At 43.6% G+C, this 14,985-nt stretch overlaps 1 protein-coding gene across 2 annotated transcripts in view; it reads right to left on the bottom strand.

Moving 5' to 3' along the window:
* The window catches only part of JADE3 (jade family PHD finger 3), a 566,198-nt gene that overhangs the window by 245,534 nt on the left and 305,679 nt on the right, over positions 1-14,985 (bottom strand). The gene's annotated exons all lie outside the window — the stretch shown is intronic.

Genomic DNA, 14,985 nt, shown 5'->3' with positions numbered 1-14,985 from the left:
GTGGCCAGCCTTGTTGGTCCATCTAGATCACTTTTTTCCCCAAACTATACCAATTCTGATGTCTTCCCACAGGTTTGGTGGTAAAATATCCCCATATAGCCGTCGGGAAATGGCATAGGCGATATTATTGATGGGGTTAATATTAGGTTTAAATGGGACCGGGGGTTGCAGAGGTGTCCCCCGCAGGTTCCATGGGATAATAACGCCGCAAATAAAACGCGCCATTCTTGTATGGAGATATTTCTGCAGCAATATTAACACATGGAACCGTACAGAGGACGCAGCAGTGAAACCGCTGATGCTTTGATAAATGGAGTGCCCAGACACAGAGGGACAGCTGAGGCAGGAAGCACAGCCTCCATCCCCAGTGAACGGAACGCCAAGCAGCTCACACCCACGTCGGGGTATTGCACCGGCTCGAGGAGCCTGCAGCCCACGAGAGACTGCCATCGAAACACCCACCAAGGAGTGCCACATTGGCTCGAGAATCATGTAGCCTGTGAGGGGTTATCAGAGCCATAACCCTACAAAAGGGTACATCAGCTCGAGAAGCCCACAGCCCACAAGAGGCTACTGGATAAACACCCACAAAGGGATATTGCACCAGGCTGTGAAGTCCACAGCCTGCGGACGACACCAAAGGAGAGAAACCCTCAAGGGGATAACCTACAGAGGGCTGAAGGCCACACATGGCTGAGAAGGGAAATCTACCCCACTGAATCTACAGGAAGGCCTAGGAAGCCCTAGAACTGGCGTTTTCGTGAACGGTAAATAAACACCCAACCAGGTCCACCTGATCTCTCCCTGGACGGAAGACGGGACAAATAACAGAGGAGATTCCTGTTTCCACCACGAAAGAAGGCTTGAAAGACTATTTTCTTTGGAACAAACTGTGCCATTTTGTGTATTTTATTGAGCAACCAGAAGCTAGATGGAACTTTACGGGAAAGGCCAGCCACCCGAGCATCTCCCTGGGTGAAGTAACCCTCATCTATGCAATAGCTTGGAGTTTTCTTTCTTTCTAGAGAAACAGGTTGGCGTTAGGTTAGAGTAGGTTTTGAGAGGGAAGACTGACATTAATTTGGGACTTCCTGACTAGCACCGATTTATTGTTTTCTTTAGCTTATGTAAAACATCTTCGATCTAGGGACTCCTTTCTGGTCACCAATAAAAAGGTGATATCCTTTTGTCAGTCCCCTTTGTCAGACCTACCAGGATGTACAATTAAAGCCTGCGATTTGGATCTACATGCATAATAAAGTGATTTTACAAAACTGAGGATTGAAATTGCAGCAGTGAACAAGAATTATGGGTACATTTGTGTGATCTATTTTGCAAAAGAGCGTTATTCCAATACAACATGACCATGGCTTTGACCATTAAGGGTCCACCAAGTTGCAGACTAGGAAGTATCCGGTAAATATATTTTGTAAATTGGCCAAAGGTCCCTAGTTCAAGGGGATTTCTGGTGTGGACCAAATAGAAGTTACTATTTTGTATTACTATAGTCTGAATAAATACAGTGGTGCCCTCTGATCATCCATTTTCTGTCAGATGAAAATGAGTTTTCATGGTCAGCTTGCCATTTACAAATACAATGTGAGAGTACTGGTATCTATTGTTCTTCGTTGGTGGAATACTATACATGATTTTGGGACCGGTCTTCCTTTTGTGGGAGTTTTAGATGAAAAGGGAAATGCTCACTTATGGTGAACTCCCATTAAATGGAAAAAAGGGATTTTCTCCTGACCCCTTCATGTGTGCCTCTGCATCACTATGGTCATTTACCCATCAGCAGTGACCAGCAAGACTGCTACTTCAGCAGTCCTGGCTGAAGATGTGTTGGGACTCATTGGGGAGGGGGCGGGTGGCTATTTTAAACAATGGTTGACCACCCATTGCTTTGAGCAGAAAACAATAGTTGAGGCCCACATGGGGTGCAAACTTAATGGAAACAAAGAAATACAGCCGGGGTTAATAGATTATCACAAAAGGGCTGGCCAGCAGGTATTTGTACCACTAAAAGCCCACTGAAAAGCTACTCATCCTGTTTTGTCAGCACGGTTATGTGATGAAACTGGTGTTAAAAAGGTAACACGATAAGACCAATTTTGTACACCCCAAGGGAAGTGACAGCCTGAAGGGTTCCAGCAAACAGCTTATAAGCAAGCGCCGCTAAGCACACATTTAAAGCCCCACAACAACAGTGATATAGGAAGGAAAAGATTTCCGTGTCATAAAACTGCCAACATGGGAGCAGTTGTGATCGGACCCCCTGATGCTCGTGGCCCCTGTCAAGTGAAATAATTAAAAGGCCTGGGTACCGTCCCTGTACTTCAGCTAAGATGCCTTTTTAGCTGCAGTATGTACTTCACCCCTCATGTCACATTAATCCTGCAAGATGGTTGGTGAAACTAGTCCATTCAGTTGGGCTTCTGGGACATGGTCTGCTGTATGCACCGTCTCCACCTTTAAACCAACTTCCCTGCTACAGTAGGCACCAATGCATGGTCTGCACGTCTTCATCTCATAGTTTCGACCCACTCTAGTAAGTGCTAAAGGAAGTTTTCGCTTAAAAGTTAGGACAACACCTAAAGTACCAGGAATTCATGTCTCATTGTCACACTTTACTTGCAGCAATACAATTCTGGAAAATCTTGCCTTTAGTTATTAATGAGAAATGCCATAAAATTCTGACAGTGTTAGGTTGAGTTTTTGGTTACAAACTTTTATTGCCAAAATAATAGAGGTTGGGGAAATCCTACCTGTCCCTTTGTCTATGAGGGGTTTCCCTGCCTCAATAAAACTAATGAAGGTCTGTATCAGGATGTCAAACAAATAAAGTGTCCTCCGTCCTGTCATGCTAAACAGAATATACCATGTAAATGGGGATTTCACTGAGCCAGAGGTATAGCTTATTGCTGAATTTCAGAACTAAGTTCTTAGGTGCACAAAAGAAAATAATTATTGTTCCACCGAGAAATATCAGTTCTCCCTTCCCCCATGTTTCTTCTGGTTTCTCTCAATCATTTTGGTACTTCCGATGCACCCAATTATGTTCCAATGTTTCCCAAGAAGATGCTTCTCTCCTTGAGGTTTCTTTTCTATCCACACTGTAGCGTTGCCTCTTTCAACGCATGCAGCTCCACCGCCTGTGTCGCTATCCCACAAATTATTTATTCACTTGTTCTTTTTCCCCCAGTTTTACTTGCCTGCCAGGGGTCCATTATCACATTTCTTCTCTTAGTACTTTTATTCCTTTTAGGGATAAGGCCTTTCCCTTTCTGCATAGTTATCACAACAGGTCTCTTAAATCCTTAAAGGGGCATGGGTGTGCACTCATCTGTGATCCGCTTTCATATATAGGCTCTCCACCCCCTGCACCTTTCTTGCAGTAGTGTTGAAAATACTTTCACGGTTCCAAGTGGTTCAAGGTGGAAAGCTCTTCCCTTGAATCTCCTCCAAATCACACAGTTCACTTGCATCAAAGTACAGTATCTTTAAAGGGGCACAGATCCTCCCGTATTTGTAATCCACATCCTCATATAGGGGTTCTGACCCCCAAGCTTTTACAATCCTTCCTCACCCTGGTATATTCGCCTGCCAGGGGTGTGTTCACTTCCTTGCTTGTGTTCGAGTCCCACACTCACTGTTTGCCAGGTTCACTAACCTGGCAGGGATTTTCCACTCTTTGTTCACCTTCTCTTTCACGGCAATTCTCCAGTATTGGGTCAGCAACCCTTCCTTCCACTGCCTTTGTTTTGGCTCCTGCTCTTAGCACCATTTACATGTGAAATAACTTTGCTGCTTAGGCGCCTTCTCTCGACAATGTACGTAATAATTGTACTGCTTTTATTTAGGCTTTTTCCTTCCACAATGTATGTTATCAGTATTGCTTTTCTTCAGGTTTGCTCCTGCAGTAAATACTTGTATCGGTAAGAATTGTTCTGCTTTCATTTAGGCTTGCTCTTTCAACAATGTTCATATCAGTAAGAAGTGTTCTGCCTTTACTTAGGCCTAATCGTGTAGTACGCGGTACACAACATTTCACTCTGCCCTGGTTACCAGTACTTTCTCTCCCTCTCGGCTTGCCAGTTATGGCTTGCATCTTCAGTGCATTTTGTGTTTCCCCAGCGTCTGCGCTCCCAGTGAGTTGTTCCCATCTTGCTTTCTTCTGTCCTCGGCAGCTCAGGCAGCCCGTAATCAGCAAACCGTGAACTTCTCCCGACCTGGCAATTGCTCAGCACACTGTCAGTTGGCCTCCACACGGCACCCTGCAGTCTGCTCGCCTTTGGCGTCTTCCACAATGTCCACACAAGAAAGGTGCCTCTCCACTCTCCGATTCGCCCATTCTGCTTCATGTTCTCTCCAATTAGGTTCACCGGTGTCAATTTAAAACCTCCTGGTCTTTCGCTACAGTTTCCAAAGACTAGACCGCAGCAATGGTTTGGCATGTCTTGTTATCCTCATCATTTCATCCCTCTTCCTCGTCCGAGTAATACCAAAAGTTGGGTTAGGGGGTAAAAAAGGTTTTGGGCTAGAGCAACTGGGGAAATCCGTATCTATGCTACAATAGGCCATGCAGGACTGTTGCAAAGGCATGTGTTTATCACTAAAAAGTATGAATGAAGGGTTAGCTTGATACAGTTTCTTACTGTCTCCCTGAAGCGTGTCCTCGCTCATGTGGCCCGCCCGCAGATAGCCACCCCCAGAGTTAGGTAGCTTCTACCTTTCCCTGGCCACATAAGAGATGCTTCCTTCCAGGTAATCAGTGATGAAGCCGTCAAATTCGTCACAGGACCTAGTTTTAGAAATGAACAAGGCAGCAAACTACCACCGCTCTTCCTGTCTGTACCCCATATTGTCTTGATGTTCGATCCTGCGTCGATTGACAGCTTCACTAGGCGTTGCTCTGCCACCTTCCTTTGCCCGCTACCGACCAAAAACAAACTTCTATTTGGTTGCCTTTTCCAGTCAGTTGTGAAAAGAGAAAACAGGATAAAATAATACCAGCAATAGGTTTTACTGAGCCAGAATGGCAATTCAGCCAGTATTCCAACCGTTTATTTTATCTTGTTGGTGAATACCATCATATGTACATCAAGCAAGTATTTCTGCCTTCTGAACAGCTCACTCTACAATGATCTCTTGCTGCAATGAAAGATTAATCTATTGCAATATACACTAGGTCTTGGATGGGGCAGACTCAAGACTTTGCAGAAGAGCTTTAAAAGCCACTCACCATTGCTTGGTTTCTTTCTTCCATGTGTTGACTCCATTTGGAGACTATCCTGAAGCAAGGTCAATAAAAGCATACCAATCTTATCAGATAAGATACGTGGGGATGTAAGACAGTAAACGCAACTGAGCGATTCTATGACATTAAGTTTCAGAAAGGTCACATTTTAAAGTGCAGATACTCTTTAGGGGCATCTCTGAACAGCCACTGCTTGGTTACCTGAAATAACTGAAATGTTAGCCTGCTCACACACCCCTTTTGAAATGACCCAACGCTCAGCTCAATTTCTTGCTTGGGTTCTGTACCCCGGTTCCATTTCTATTTTCTAGCAACCTGGGGATAGGAACCAGATTAGTGTTCACACAAGTCAATTTCAGGACTGTTTTGTTTTGTTTTTCTATTGCTTATGTGTGCCTTGTTTGAGGAGGAAAGTGCTCTGGAAAAGTATTTTTCTTTGCTAGGTCTTCTTTTCTCCAGCCTATACGAAAGGGCTCCTGGTTGTGACCCTATTCTGCCTAGGAGGCTTAAATTGTCATCAGACACAATTGAACGGGTCAGTGGAACAAAAGAGCACCAATTCTTTCAAAATGTTCAATATAGTTCAAAACAATCACATAAATGTCTACTGAGGAAACGCAGAACATTTTTGCAATTCAACGGTAATGTAAGGTTACAGGAGTTAATTTTCCAAGATGCATTGCTTGGAGTTAGGTACACATATTGAACATATTACTAATCCTAGTGTCAAGATATACCATGACAGGGGTCAGAACTTTTGAACAAATACAACATATAATACAAGTCAACACAGTTATACAGAGAGCAGTGGGTGTGTTGCACACACCCTGAGCCCTCCCTGAGCTTACTCTCGCTTTTGCTCCTTCCGTTGTTGCTCCACTTATATGGAATTCTCTTCCCTGGACATCTACATGGATTTGTTCAAAACTAAAAGCCTACCTCCTCGCCTCCAAGTTACCCTATTAACCTACCTCTCATCTGCCTAGCTAAAAAATATTCTATCACCACTAACCTGCCTCTGTCCCTCACTTAAGCTGCCTCCACTCTAGCACGTCACCCATCGTGTTAACTGTTGGGGAGATGTATCAGTTTTATGCTTGATCCCCTCTCCTAGAGAGTCCCCCCCCCCACCCAGCACTTTTTTGCCAGACTTCAGAACCTTTTTCGCCTCATTCATTCTTATTTGGTCTGACGTTTGAGAACTCTGTTCTTTTTATTTTAACTTATTCTATGGAGTCTGCTTTCCTCCATATCTCTTAAAAGGCATCTGTTAGCACAAAGCACCCTTTGTGCAATGTTGCTGGGAACCCTTTGGGATCCTATATTTATCGGTGTTTCTTAATTCCTTATAACTACTGTTCTTAAGGACAGAGAGATATTTTGCATCCTTCCTAAAACTTCTAATGAGAGATTAGCACACACCACCTTAGGTGGAGGGCTAAAGGATTGTCTAGTATACCCCTTTGCTCTGCTCCTATGACTTTCTAGTCATAGGGACAAGCCTACAGTTATGGCTGGTGGTAATGGACGTGTTCTACCAAGTATTGTGCTATTTATTACGGCACACTGTGTTCACAATCACGGTTATGGACAATAGGGTCACCTATGTTCTAACATGGAGGCTACTGTCTTTTTTTCAGCATTTCTTGTGTGGATGGCCTTTGTTAGTCCTTTTACCATTCTTGGAGGCGGAGATCTGTGTGAGCTTTGCCTTTGGCGGGAACCCCTTCGGTGTCGACGCCTAGGCTCCAGTGTCTCTGGGCAGGCAGGAAGTGGGGAGGAGTTTTTCACTCCCCTGCCTGAATGGAATGAGCTCCCACTGCGGGTCTGGCTGTCCTTACTGGACAGCCACCCGCCACTTTCTGTAAACTGCTTTGAGAGATTGCAGAGGAGTGTGTGCTGAAACTGAATAAAAGGTGAGGTTCCTGAGGTGAAAGGCAAGTCGACCACTGGAAACTCAAGTAACGAAGAAAACGATCGGAGACTCGTGCAGACCCTTCGCAACACCCACCGTGAAGCGACCACTGCTGTCCTAACCCCATTTTCTGTGTGGCAGAGGAACTAGGAAGAGGACTGCTTCCCTTTGGCTGGTGGGAACACCACGTCCCAAGGCGAACTCCAATCTGGGCTATCCGAGGTGCTGTGACTCTCCAGACCTGCGGACCGCGAATACCAGGAGACCTCCAACCCAATTGAAGTGCATCGTCTTAGAAAGAGCAAATCAGTCCAAGTCTTTGCTGAGCTTCAGGTGAAAGGTGAACCTCCAGAGACACAATCTCACTCATCCAGGTCCCGTCTCCAGGGTGCTAGACTCCAGGAATCAAAGAAGATTGACCGGGCGAATCGGGTCCTTTGTTGGTGCTGCAGAAAAAGCACCAAAACCGCAGATTGACCAGAGAAGCTCAAGAAGTCCATGCCTTAGGTCCTCACTCGAGGCTGCCTCTGAGAGTTCCCGTCCATTGTTATGCCTTTTGTCACCAGACCAAGGAATCCAGAATGGGTCCAATGCTGCCACAACAAGGAGAATCCAGCCACAAACATTTCTTCAAACCTAATGTACTGTGGGGAGAAAAGGTATTGCTTACCGTAATCCGAAAAGTTGCTCCAGAGCATTTAGTGCACATAGAGGTGTCCAGGGTAACCCCCCTCTTACCTCTGACCCAAGCTGCTGCTCGTGTCGCTTTTTGCGAGTCCTTTAACAGGGTCTCTGGCTCAGTGTTAATCTTCCAGCATCGTTAACCTAGAGACTATAAAGTATCCACAGGAACTTTTGTTCTACTGCTTCACAAGACTTTGAGACCTCTCTGAAGTGCCTTTTAGCTAGTGGTACGAATTGCACTTTAAACGTCTTGCTGTGCAAAGAAACTGCCTCTACAACCTTAAGCTCTGCTAGTATTTGACTAACCAACGGTTTTCCTTCCTAAAAGAGCATCTTTTGTGGTTTTGCTTACTAATTGTTATTACCGTATTTCTTCTGTTTTACGCGAGTGCATGATCGTACTGATAATACGGTAGAACTGTCATTAGTGTCAAACGCTGTAATACTTGTAAGCGCAAGCAACTACAAACTAAGCACTGGCCTTTGAAAAGTATCTAAAAGTATTTGTGTGCGTTTTGGTTCAATTTACTATGCAATTATAGCATATTTTGTGCAAATATAATAATTCTATATTTTATTACATTTATTGGTATAAGTGTATCTTTGAATTGCATTACTAACTAGGTTCTGTGTACTGCTCTACAGCTCACATCTTCCTCTTATGATATGCCCGACTGCTCTGCCACTCTACCAGGGTTCCATGAGTATTACAGACTGATACTAAGGGTTGGGGATCTAAAAACCATTGGGATAGTTTCATAAGGTCTTACCTTAAAGTAGACTGCAGGAAAACTCCCCTAGCACATGGTAGAGGGGATGAGGGATAAAAGAAATTAAACAAATTACCCATGTTCTGGGTGAGGTAGAGAACGGCTATGAAAGCAATGTAGCTGACTGATTACTAAAGGTCACGAGATATGAAAATGGTACGCTAAGAGACAATCAATATCCAATGTCTTCTTGACTAAAGATGGTGCATATTTAAAGTGTGGATTATTCGCGACTGTGAATACAAACCCAACTGCATGCTGCATGGTGTGGATATCACCATAAATACAACTGCATGCCTTGTACTGAAGATAACTGTATCTAGGATTAAACCTTTATCTTCTAATACTTAACAGGCAATAGAGACCATTTCAAGGGGACATGCAATTTAAATAAAGCAAGTGAAATCTTGTTCTTTATTCATCCCGTGTGGATGTAGAGAGTCCAAAGGATCTATTTAAAAAGTTTCTTCTCGTTTTAGAGCACATTAAATGTCCATATTCAGTTTCTGGTCATCATCAATCTCCCAGGATCTGGAATCTCAGCTCCGCTATGCTAGGCTAGGTCTTGCTTCTTGGAAATATCTTGCCACTGGTGATTGTTGGTCCTGAGGTTCGAACAGTGCTCGTTCCATCTGGTCTTTATTATGTTGGTTACACAACCAGAAAAGCAGATTCCACACAGGCATCAGATGCTATAGACAACATTTTGAGCGTCACATGTGGCAGAATAATTAGGAAAAACTTCTGGTTTGTTCTGGGGTGAAAAAAGTCACATTCCCCTCGATTACATTGTTGCAGTTATTATTTAAAGAATATCCTGTCTTTGCATATCAGCAAAGCAATAACCCGAGTAACCTACTGGTACATAAAGATGTCGAACATGGTGGTTGCTGTGAGGAACCCGAGGGCATGCTCACTTCCCCAGCCCTTATCCTCCTCTCGAGTGGCCAGGGAAAGACCATCGCTCTTGGATCCTGACCGTGGGGGTGGATATGTGACAGAGGATCACCTTGGGGAGTGGGGAAAGGATGTCCCTAAATGAGACATGGTATTCCCCATTTCCTTTCCAAAACAAACCCTCTATCCCTCAAGCCTTCATAGGCTGTCAGCCCTTTCCCTGTCCTTCCCTTAAAACATTCCCCAAGAAACACCAATTTGGCAATGGGAGGAGGAAGAGAACAACTTGAGACACATCCTCATTTTATCAACACAGACATACCAGCCTCAGATGTGTACTGAGAAGAGGACAGCTACACGAGTAAGATAGGACTACCGTATCAACAGTGAGCGGTCAAGTCCTTTTTGGCCCAATCATGGTGGTGGGAACTTTAAAAGCCGGAATCATTGTGGAAATTAGTCAGCTGCAGAATGAGGGCCACGGCTGCTGGGTGCAAGCAGACCTTTCCAAAGTAGCAGTGTGGCAAGCGGAATGCTCAAGACCCTTTGGAAAATGCAGAGTTCAAGCAGCAGGAAGCAAAGCTGAAGGACGCTGGAGGCCAGTGGCAAACCACAAGAGGCAGACCAGCACTACTGAGCGAAGCGGTCGTGTGATTCCCGAGCTACAGGAGGAGCATCGCTGGGTGAGCATAACCATGGAGAGCCGCTGGGAGAAGACGCGAGGTACCGCTTGGGAAGGAAAGAACTTGTGGCAGCAGAGGATTTCGCAGGAAGCTGTAAGCTCAGACAGGTAAATATACCAAGAAGGGGGAACACTGGGCTGGCAGACGAACATGAAAAACAAGTAATGAACATTGATTTGTACAGAAGCACGAATGTCTATAAATACCGATTTGAGCCCTTTTGAATAGGAGTGAAAGAAAAGTTTGCGAATCTGCCTCATACACAGAACTGTATAAGAGAAAAAGCATTGGTAGAAGACAAGAATTCACAAGAAACTATTACATAAGAAAACGAGCATTGGCAACCGACAAGAGAATTCAAGGAACTGTATGTTATGTGAAAATATGCATTGGCAAGATCCAGGAGACTACAAGAAAGTGTAACAAGTGCATGGTGGTGAACCAAGTCACGGTACAGTGTCAGGAGAGTGACACACTGGTGAGTAAAAGCAAGCATCACTGTCACGTTGAGGCAGTGGCCTTGTGGTGATGGAAAAGCAGCAAAGAAGGGGTTTCAGTTGTGTGACCTGTAATGGGCAGACTGTGTGGTCCAGCAACTGCGCCTAGACAGAGTGCCCCCCCCCCCCCCGTTTGTAGGTAAAAAACAACTGAAAGCACCCATAAAGAAGCTTGTGCTTAAACTACAACGTGTATGTAATTTTGAAGTCAAGAAACCGAACTGCCTATATGAACTAGTGAAAGGTAACAATAACAGAAGAGATGGGAAGTGTCCCAAGAAATTGTGTTTTGAAAGACTGGAATATTGGAACTCTTGGGGAAGGGAGCCCCTGTGTATTATGAACTATTTTGAACTTCAGGACGAGAAAGCTGATTTCAAGCCAAGAACTGGAAGACACTTTGAACTTTATTTTGAAGCCGTCATCCCTAGACATTGTATACAGTTAGACGTGAGGGCAACTATAGGTTTTGGACACAGACATTTGTCTTGGACTTCGTGACACAGACTATCCTTCGTTTTCTTTAGGTAGGGAAATCCCACCTTAGCATAGGGCAAATTAGGCTTTACTCCATCCTGCATTTTGAGTAAATAAAAGTTTGTGGACCAAACTTGATTCTGTTGTCCGTCTGCTTCATGATACCTTCAGTGCATTAAGAATAAACATCAGGCAGGGACCTTCATGTGCTTAAACTGTGCAACTGCAACAATGCAATCAAGGGGGAATGCAATAGGTCACCCTAGAACAGGCAAGAAGCCGTTCTTAAATATTCCGCCACATGTGACACTAAAAATGTTGTGCATAGTATCAGATGTCATTTTTGTGTGTAAATATCGTCACAAGGGACCTGCACATAAGAGTCGTTTCTATGTATTCCTTAGCGAGTTTGTGCTGTAGTAATTATATATATATATATATATATATATATATATATATATATATTGCCCCTAGGCAGCATTATGAAACTGATAAAGTTAATAAATGATGGAACTTGGAATTTGATATTACACAGATGGCATGTGGAGTCTCATGACTTTCCTTGGATTTTTAGAACCAGATAGTGAACGGATTCCCATGCGTGTTTAGAAAGGAGATAGGTAAAAGTACTTTTTTTTTTTCTTCCATTTACATCGTTTTTTGTTTTGTTTCTTTATTAGGTTATCACAGTTGTGGTCCCTGATGAAGGGCTCTTCATAGTCCGAAATGCATTGAACAAGCGTGTTTTATTTCGCGATTAAAATGTACATTTTAGGTTCATCAATGGTGTATGTGGCAGTATATCACAGTCTACGAAAACCTCGTACAGCCAGGATTTCTTTGTGAAGTAGGGTTAGGATTTGCAAGGGACGTGGCTTCACTAGGGGTCTCAATCCCTTGGTCTGTGTTTTTGCACATGTATTTACCCACTGTCTGCGACAGTGGTTGGCTGTCTTGGTACAAGTATTTGATTTTGTATTGTAAAGAGATTAATCTAATTTGGAGATGGTGCCGGCTTCTCCAATTGTATGAAATCCATTGTTGGCCATGTAGAAGCGGAGCACTGCGACTTGCAGGTCGAACACAGCTCTATAAAGGGAGCTCTTACTACAAAGATCTGTGCAACTGGTAGCTCCTTCAGACACATGCAAACAACTAAATGTATAAAAATCCATCAAAGCCTGCATGTCTCCTTCCCTATGTAATGAAAATAAGCCCACAGTTAAAGTCCCGTAGCAGAAAGCTGGTCAGCAAAAATCAAACTTCCTAACGAATGTAGATCCTAAAAAGGAAAAATACTCTGACATCACAGAAACAGATCTGAATAGTGGCGTGGAACCAGCTTGGTAGGAGAAACTGCAAATCTGTTATTACTCGGCCTAGAGCCTGCCCCTCTGTTGTCTTGAACTGGCTTTCCCAAATCAAGCACTCTTTCCACCATTGTAAAAGCCTGTCATCAAGCTGAAACAGGAAACTAAATATGGCTTGCCCACAGATTTAAACTACGGGAATTGGAAAAGGCAGTTTAGTTCATGTGGTTTCCATTCTAGAAAAAGTGTCAAAAACTAAAATTCCACCCCTTATTTTTCATCACATAAACCATGCCTGTCTGAAGGACAGTGATTAGCCAAAGTTTCCAGGGGTATTAGTTAGGCGTAAAATGCAAACGCAGTAGTAATGATGGTCAGACCTGGGTGGGCCAGCAAAGGGAAGTCATTCACAAATTAACATTGACGCCACACATGATACCAGCAAAGCTACGTATGGACCGCCTAAAGTCGGGTTAATGACCATCAATTTCGGCTTCATAAGGCTTGCATGGTTGCTGAAGAACAAAGGGTTACAATTTACTATGAACGACTAGTAGGAATAAACAGAAGGGTCTGAACAATCACCCTGAGGTGAAGGCCTTGAATCACAAAGCGCCACTGCCCTAAGAGCACAGATGCTGGAGTGGCACATGAGCCTTCGATAAGCAGCATCCAAGATGACGCTTATTCTGGATGTCTATGCCGTTTAAATATCCTTACAGTAAATGTGTCTGGAGTGTCCAATAAAAGATTGAAAGGTATATTGAGAAATTAATTGATCTTCAAAACCCCAAAAAAACATACCAATTAGTTAAGAAGTCTGAGGAAGGGTCAGAGTCGTAAGAAGCATGGAGGGCTGAAAAAACATAAGTTTCTTGTGTGGGATAATGCAGGCTTATCTCCTGAGAGGTAAGCAACCGTTTGAAAAACACAAACAAAATCTTCTGAATGCAGCTCTCCAATAGCTCAACAATGAGGCTTTATTACCTACCCTGCAGGCTTAGCCTGTTGGGGGTCAGCTTAACTGCATAGTTAAAGGCTTGTGTGAAGAGGCCTGAATGAGAGCTGCCCAACGCAGTTGCGCACAGGGAGGGCCAGCAAGGAAAATCACCATTACCACCCACAATTTCGATATGCCAGTCCTAAAAGTGCTTTCCGAATACAAAACAAAATTAAAGAGGATTCCGGAATGTTGGTGAACAGGGCAGCAGTTAAAGCCAACTGCTCCTGCTCCCTCCCAGCCCATTGATTATTGGAAATTGCAGAAATGAACCCTAAACCAATACCAAAGAAGAGGCTTGAAGTTCCTGACAACCCTAGTTCAAAAAAAGCTAAGCAGGGAGAGAGGATGGATGAGATTTCAGGGAATGGAGATATGTATGCACTACTTCTACAGATTGCTCAAGATGTGAAAGAAATGAAGATTACCCTGGGTGAATTGTCCTCTCAAGTGGGCCATCTGGAAACTAGAGTTGCCAAAGTGGAAGCAGAAAATACAACTTTGGCCACAGAGGTTGCAGGAAGTTACAGAGCCTACAAGGAGTTGAGCTATGAAGTTTCTGATCTGAAGAAGAGGAATTTACGGTTGGAGGCTGATCAGAGGAATTTGAACCTGGGCTTACTAGGTGCGAGTGAAAATCCCGTTTTGGATCAAGATCTTGATCTGAGAGTAAAAGGAGTGCTGGAGGTGACTCTGGGAAAAAACAAAACCTCCTAAAGGATATGGACTTGGATTATTCCTTTGGAGGAGGAAAAAGCGCCAAAGCCAGTAAACCCAGACAGATCATCATGGTAATGACTAAAGTGAGTGCAAAAGAGAGAATTTTAAAGGCTGCAAGGGAAAAAGGAAAACTTTTACTGAATGGTGACCAGTTGGCCATTTATGCGGATTTTCCTAAGGAAGTGGTGGAAATGAGGAAAGCATTTAAAAGTGCTAAAGCTCCGGCACAGGAAAAAGGGATTAAAACTATGTTGGTCAAACCAGCAATACTGAAGATCTTTTTTGATACTGGTGTTAAAACCACAGAAGACCCGACTGAAGCTGAAAATTGTCTGAGAGATGAAAACCTGAATTTAAATAATATTACCAGTTAATATTATGATGTGGACGTGCATGAGGGTGGAAGTTAAAGTTTGTTATTTTTGTGTATTTTTCATAACATTATACGTTATTTGATCCATTTTATTGAATCCTTGATACGCTTGTATTTAAAATGTATTGTTGTTATAACGGTTTCCAGTTTAGCTCGAGCGTATATTAGGCTTGGATACTTCTGGTGGGTGCTTTACTCTGATGCTCGCATAGGAAACACGGAAGCACGTATTATAGCAGGTTTTCTGGGGGAGATAGTGCGTGTTTTCTGGACGGAGTGCCTGGAGGGTCATTAGCCTAGTATGGTTGCTGTGGCTTTCCTATTAGAATTTGGGTCATCGTTGATGTCGTTCTGAGCTTATGTGGTCGGTAAGTGCAATATGCAGTTGTCATTTGTGCTTCG

The sequence above is a fragment of the Ambystoma mexicanum genome, chromosome 7p (genome assembly GCF_040938575.1).
Source record: "Ambystoma mexicanum isolate Mex_15411 chromosome 7p, UKY_AmexF1_1, whole genome shotgun sequence".
Classification (NCBI taxonomy): Eukaryota; Metazoa; Chordata; class Amphibia; order Caudata; family Ambystomatidae; genus Ambystoma; species Ambystoma mexicanum.
Note: the sequence above shows the minus strand (reverse complement) of the source record. Positions and strands in the feature narration are given on the sequence as shown.